Genomic DNA, 7,398 nt, shown 5'->3' with positions numbered 1-7,398 from the left:
TAAAGTACAAAAAGGTAAGTGCATAACTCAGGAAATTAGGACTGCATTTCTTCATTTTAGAAATTCTTTTATTTGCACTATCAATCAACTGGAGACTTAAAAACAAATGATTCTTCCATTGTATAGTGTGTCCTTAATTTGTATGTATACAAACCTCTGTGATTTAAGGACAGGATAAAGAACGTAGATGATAGTAGAGCTTATGCTACTGCTGATTCCTTTTTTAGTGAAAAAGTACAACCATTTGCAATCACATGCCTAAATCCTTTTTCCCACAGTAATTTCTGCAGCAATAGGCCTTGTGCTTTGGTTTTTCTCCATACACATAAAGTACCATAATTTAGGAACAGCCTGACACTCATATTGAAAACATCAGTAACACGAAATTGAGAGGATCAATGCTCCATAGAATAATATAAGGCCAAGGGACCTATGGAGGCCATCTGGCCCAACATTCTGCTCAAAACACAGTTGATGTCACTGTTTAAACTGTTCCAGTTTCTCACTGTCTCTTTTACGAGGGTGGGTTCTAAGTAGGACATAGTGCCTTAGACATAGGTGCACAATATCCAAGCTGAGGGCTGTGAGTACTTCCCAACATAATATCCAAGCAATTTTCTTAAGAATCTGAAGACATTTACATTGTGGCTTAATTTTGCACAAGGCTAAAATGCATTTAAAGCAGGGCTGTCCACAAGTGTCGATTCAGCCTTGCCTGGAAATACTTTCAAAATATGTCCATCAGGACATCTGGGCACAGCTCCCTGCCTTCCCACAGGAGAAGGTCTCCAAAGGGATGAGACAACTCAGGGATTTTATCACAGAATTGTTTGCACAATTCAACCTTTCTAGTCTATGTGGTGCAATGCTGCAAAGGACATGCAGGTCTCAGATGTTGTGGAAGGCAGACCAGGCGCTCACTGATCGGAGGAGATGAAGAACCATAAAATGTAGGTGCTCTCCCACAGGCACTTCGGGGCAGCAGCTGCTTCCCTGTGCCATATTGGAATTGCCAGCTCTCCAAAAGCAGGGAATATGGTAAGCAATGAACAGGAAGCAGCACTGCTTGTGTTGGCTATGTGGCAAGCGAGTCTGTGTTTTGCTGGAATGGGCTTTGCAAGATTAAGCAATGAAAGAAGGCTGGGGGGTGGAAGGGAAAAAAAGTACTGGTTCATCTTGTAAAACTACCGGTTGTCTCAGACAACCTTTTACTACCAGGGCAGCTGCTGGTCTTCCCCAGTGTAAACATGGTGAGGCTGATTTCAGTTTTAAGCCTGAACAGAGCTAAATGTAGTGGGATCTCCCACACAGGCTACCACGGGGACACAAAAGGGGCTGTGCCATAACGGCACTTGCTCTGCTAGAAGAGCTCCTGCAGGAGGGTGACCTATCCAAAAAGCCCCAGTTTGTTTGTTATACATCTCTTAAGTATCAAAATAAATCATTTAAGGATGCCTTGTACATTCAGTGCTTTATGTTTCATGGTTTAGAATCATAACCACTTTAACTAAATGTATTTTAACAGATAGGGACAACGAAGAAAACTCCATTTTGAAACTGAGTCCCTGAGCTCTCCTGCCATGATACGGTTAAGTATTCACTACATAGCTGTTTATATCATTTAAATCTTTGGTGTATTTTATTTTGTATCAAAGTTTTGGAGTAGATTGAAACTACTCATATTAGTCTTGGTAACTCTTGAGAAAAATGTCAAAACAAAATGTGCTGGAATTCAAGAGGGATTATAAATACACAGAGGGATAAGATAGGAACTAGCTTAAGCTTTAACTATCATATGTCAAAAGTTATTTTCTAGTGGGTTGTTTAATTGTAGTACTCTACAGGGTCTATAAAGGGAGAGAATGCATCCACTAGCAAAAAGCCTGAATCCAAAACCTCAGATGCTAACAGGCCAAATTCTGGAGTGCAGGTATGAAATTTAAAACAAAAAATTTTATCCAAGCATAGCACTGACACTGTGAACTTCAAGGAGAAGGATTTTGAATGTTGAATGTTGAAGGTGCCAAGTCCCTTGTCAACCAGTATCAGTGGATGCAAGCAGTCAAGTGCCAATCTTAGAAGTGGTGGGTTATTAAATTACTAAGTTCAAAGCTTCGAATTTTATTTCTCTCTCTTGAGGTTGTGTCAGAAGGTGCTTAGGATGTTTGGGCTGGCACTCACTTTTTCTGCTTGTATTCACACACCTGTGTGTGAATACTAGTATTCACACCTGTGTGAATACTAGACAGAACACAGCTCCATGCAAACTTTCCTGAATAAAACCCCCTGAAAAGATTGGCTCCAACACTTCGAGTTAGTGTTGTGAGAGAGGCTGAACCATGTCTGTCCTGCAATAAAGCACATTCTCATTACTTTAAAAGGGTAACCTCATAAATTGCCTTCTTTAAAAAGACATCCAAAAGAAAACCCCTGTGGGAGACTAATTGTGGTTATAAACACACTAGATGAGCAATTTGGGAGAAGGAAATCTAACAGAGAGAGAAACATTCCAAGAGATGGTAATAGCCTCAATTCCCACCTAAACTAATTGCAAAAAAAGAATTGTCCAAGAAGAAATAACTTCGATTGCTATTTCACTCAGTGCTAGAGAAGCAATTTAGGGTGAAATCATGTGGTTCTAGAAGACAAGGAATATTCTTACTGATTCAAATAGTTTATAAAGATATCATCCTCTGTCTTTTTGATTATGGCATTCTTATGAGTGGTGTCAGTAGAGCTCTTCAGTAAGTGGTTCCTGTCAATAGTCTCAAGCAGTTCAAGAAAAAATGCTCAGAAATAACATTAGAGGTTGGAGAGAGAATCATGACTGTGAGATGTCAACATGGAAATAAGCTAGAAAACAACCTCAAAACAGCATGTCTGAGATGACAGCAGGGGATTTATTCATAGGTCTTGACTCTCTGTTTGCAACAAGAAATCGTGGTGGGAGGGAATTGATAAAGTAGGGAGCAAACTGAGCTGGGAATCGTGAACTTGGTTGTAAAAACATATAGTGGTTATGCTTGAGCAAATTGAAATCTCTTCTGTTCTCAAAACAGCAAAACTTGTGGAAACAGTGAAAATATGTTATTATTGAATTTGCCAATTCATAAGAACCCATGTGAACCAGTTACTCATTTTACATATCAACAGGCAATAATTCTACCACATCTCAAGCATTTCCTTTTTGCCTCCAAGTATCATGCAAATTTACCTACTACCTAATAATGAATACCCTCTGAGTTATCTTTGTTAGGTGCTGTGAGCAATTCTCCAACCATACTCTGATCATAGTCTGTCTTATTATATATGAAAATACTTGTTCTTAAGAATTATTGCCAATTCCCCCTCAAAAAAGAAAAGATAAAGAGAATTGTCTGCAGCTCAGGTAGATAAAACTGCTTTTGCTTTAATCAATTTCCAGTGTTGAAAGTGTAAATGCTTAGTAGAAAAGAATCATCAGTAGTGCCCATACATTAATGGTTATCCAGAGTTTCCAAAAGGAGGAACCATTAAATAAAAATAATACACTTTATAAATATGCTTTCAAGTTAAAAGAAAAAATATATCAAATACATGGCTGGAGTACTATGACATTGATGAATGCAATACAAACTTACCTAGACAGTCTAAATGAAGGCACTAGTCCAGGTTTACAAAAGCATCTGAGTTGGCCATCTAACAGGATTTTGGAAAGAAAGATGTAAGCACAGGAATTCTCCACCATTCTGTCTGCTTGCCTAACATTAAATAAACAAGAGATCACCTGTGTTCTGAGGTTGTCTAGTTTCCAGTGCCATACAATGAAACTTCCATAAGTTTTCTTCATAAATCAAAACAGAATGGAAACACAGAGAAGCATTTAGGGAAAACAGACAATTGTATCCCATCAGACTTAGGATCGGTACCAACCCTGCTATCCCAATCTGTTTTCTCCAAAAAGATAGTTATTTTTCTCTTTCCTCCACTGTACGTTCTGAGGACAAAAGCTCCTCCACAGAATCCAAAGCAACTCACAATATATCACTTAATAGCTGTAAAATCTGCTTAGGAGTCCAAATTCTCATAACCTCTCTTATGTGACAACACCCAGTGGTTTCTGTAGGACTGCTAATGTAACTGCAGACTGAACATGCTCTGAAGCCACAGCATCCTTTCAGTTCTACATAAGATTATTTCTTGAGCAGTTTTCTGTACCTGTAGGTGTTCTTTACTTACTCACATTGTGTGTTAATTCATGCAAAGCCCTTAGTTCAAGTCACTGAGTCAAATTCTGCAGGGGAAATTAAAGGCTACCAGCACTAGTCTGCAAAGATACACAGTATACTCACAAAAGAAGCCATTCAAAAGAGGATCTCAGGTTTGCATGGCCTTATCTCCATCTAACTCCCCATATGTTCTTTCCAGGAAGGAAACAGTAATGCCATGCCCTGGAACGACACAGTGGTGAAACATCTGTAAGTTCCTGAAAATCCTGAAAAGAGCATTCCCTGCCGAAGCATGTGTGGAACCAGTTGGAGAGCATGGACTTGCCTGTGATACCTTGAAATTCTTCTGGAATCCTGACCTGCAGAGTAAAGTCCTTATTGAGTTTCCATATCGGAGTCCAACTTTTGCTCAGCTGGAAATTAGTCTCATTTTACTCTTTTCCAAAAGGTGTTGGATCCAGACCTGGGCTTTTCGAAGAGCAGAAGAGCTACTACTGGAACATATAGAAGGCTTATCAGAGAAAATAATGCTTAATTTGGTTTTACACTTTTAATTAACTCAATAAGGAAAAATTATACTATACCAGTTCAAACTGTGCTGTTTGGCCAACGTTGCTGCTGACCTTTTATCTTTTCTTCTGTGGGGACTGACCATCTCCATGGAGAAACTGTATGACAGAGATAAGAATCATATAGCTAAAAGGCAAATGTCTAGACTTTGGACCCAATTTGTTTTATTTTAATATAGTCATTGCACAATTGCTTGCAAGTATCTTTTCAGTTCTCACAGCTCAAAGATTTATATCAGCCTAGTTAGCTAACATTCACAAGATACATATATATACATAATGCTCATAAAAACTGATAATGATAAAATTCTGGGAGGCAAAGATGATTTTTCAGACACTATCTGATACTACTGATTAATATCTTTGTGTTGATACACTAATATTCAAGAAATATGCAAATTTTGCACAATCAGGAAATGCCAGGTTTATTTTTAAAGCAATAATAGCTTCTAAGGGGATCCAAAGCTCTTATGTCTCACAACTCTCAAGTGAGCTCAACTACATGAATCCCAAGTGGAGAGCAGTATAGTCTAGTGATGCTGAGCACAGTGTACTTCCTCTCCTTTTCAGATACAAGATATTTGCTGCCCTTTATCCTCTCTACCTGCTGATATGAAAAGCCCTGGCTGTTTTTCTTTTCATGAAGTACTGACTCTGCCTTTGGATGCTAGACATGGAGTCTGTGCACCTTGGACTCTCTTGGAAGAGTTGAATATCTGAGGCTTTTTGAGCAAATCCCTCTGTGGATTTGTGTCTAACAAACTGTTCTGAAGATAAGACTGCAAATAAACAACTTGAATCTTTTGGCACCAGCAATGGCAATGTCTGTTTAATATGGTCTTTTGAAGACAAGAGAGTTTCTCCATGTTGGGCTTTGGATCAAATTCTGTAACTATTATATGTAAAATAAAACCATTAAATCTGTCATTTTAGACTAATCTAAGAAGATTCCAGCTTTCACCTATGTCCATTTATGATACAATTTATCAAGGTGAAAGCCATCAAGGGTGAAATTAATTTTAAGAGAAGTCTAATAAAGTTACAACCACATGTTTAGCCAAGTTCAGATGGTCTAATGGCAATAACATAAAACAAAAATGTTCTGTGACTGAAGAGCTCTGCCATAATTTGAAGAACACCACCAGAGTGGGGAAATCCGAGATGCAGCTCCCACAGCTGCAGGAACTCAGTTATATTACACACGTGACAGGGGAGCACAACTCCCACTGAATCCAACTGTGCTACATTTTCCATCTCTGTCTGTGACAGGTCAGATTCTCAACGGATATAAATCAACCAGTTCCACTAAAGTCAGTGACAAGCTGGACTGATTTATGCCAGCTGAGTGCTTGGTCTGACCTCTTTCCTGTCCTGCAGTAATTGCATGACCAACTTGTGATGGCTCTTGGAAACCCATTGCCTCTGTACCTTCAGCTTCTGGGCACACTGCAGTCATGGGCTCACACTGCTCCTCTGCCCGTGGTGGTAATGGGGTAACATGTCTTCTTGAAAGGGAAATAGAGGGAATTTGTGGCCCAGGTGTCTCTCAGACCCAAGAGCAGTGACAGTGGTAGAGGTTCTCTTTAAATCAGGACTAGAAATCCTCTACCTGATACTCCCAGACTTAGGGGACTAACTCCTGGTTGTATATCCAGTCTGTAAGTCCTGCCTACATTCCTACTGTTGCTTTGCAAAGGAAAATAAAGATAACCCAGACCTGTTCGTTTCTGGTGTGGTAAACTTGATAGGATATGAGCTCCTCATCAAAGACACTAGAAGAAAGACTAAGTAAACAAACATATAATATACTAACTCTCTCTAAAAGTCTGTTTTCTGCTATTCAGATAAACAAATGGCTGCAAGAAAAGTGAAGCCATCTTTGCCTTTTACAGTTTGCAGCTCCATAAATACAGTGCAGAGCCATTTGTAATGCACAAGCTGTTTTGGGTAATGAATCATTAATTGACAAAGTAAACACAGTATTATTATAAGAATGCTGGAAATGTTTTTGTTCATGTTCAGCATCCTTTGGGAACTTCTTGTACTTTGCTTAAGATTGCATCTCAGCAGGATACTTTTCCCCCCTTAAAAAAAATTGGAAAAGAACAGTCATTTATTTTGAAAGCTACAAACACTTTATAACGTTGCTACTAGAAAGGAGAATGCTGTCCCTTTCCCTTCTTCCCTGTTTCTTTTACATAAGGAGCAAAAAACATCAGTATTAGCACAAAAAATGCAACTGTAATTAATTACATCTGCCTCAGCATGAGTCATTGCTGCTCGTGATGTTTGACGGGATCTAACAACTATTGACATCATACAGGGATGAAGGTGATGCTGAGAGGATTGCACTGGAAATGGGAACACCCAAAGAGTGATAATGGGGCACTGACTACACTTTCAAGGCAGCCATTTCACAGAATCACAGAATATGCCGAGTTGGAAGGGGCCCACAGGGATCATCGAGTCCAACTCTTAGCCCTGCACAGGACCATCCCCAAGAGTCACACCATGTGCCTGAGAGTGTCATCCAAATTCTTCTTGAACTCTGCCAGTCCTGGTACTGTGACCACTTCTCTGGGGAGCCTGTTCCAGTGCCCAACCACCCTCTGGGTGAAGAA

The sequence above is a fragment of the Manacus vitellinus genome, unplaced genomic scaffold (assembly GCF_001715985.3).
Source record: "Manacus vitellinus isolate BGI_N305 unplaced genomic scaffold, ASM171598v3 scaffold_5_pilon, whole genome shotgun sequence".
NCBI classification, from domain to species: Eukaryota; Metazoa; Chordata; class Aves; order Passeriformes; family Pipridae; genus Manacus; species Manacus vitellinus.
The sequence above is the reverse complement of the archived record's forward strand: the minus strand, read 5'-3'. Positions refer to the sequence as shown.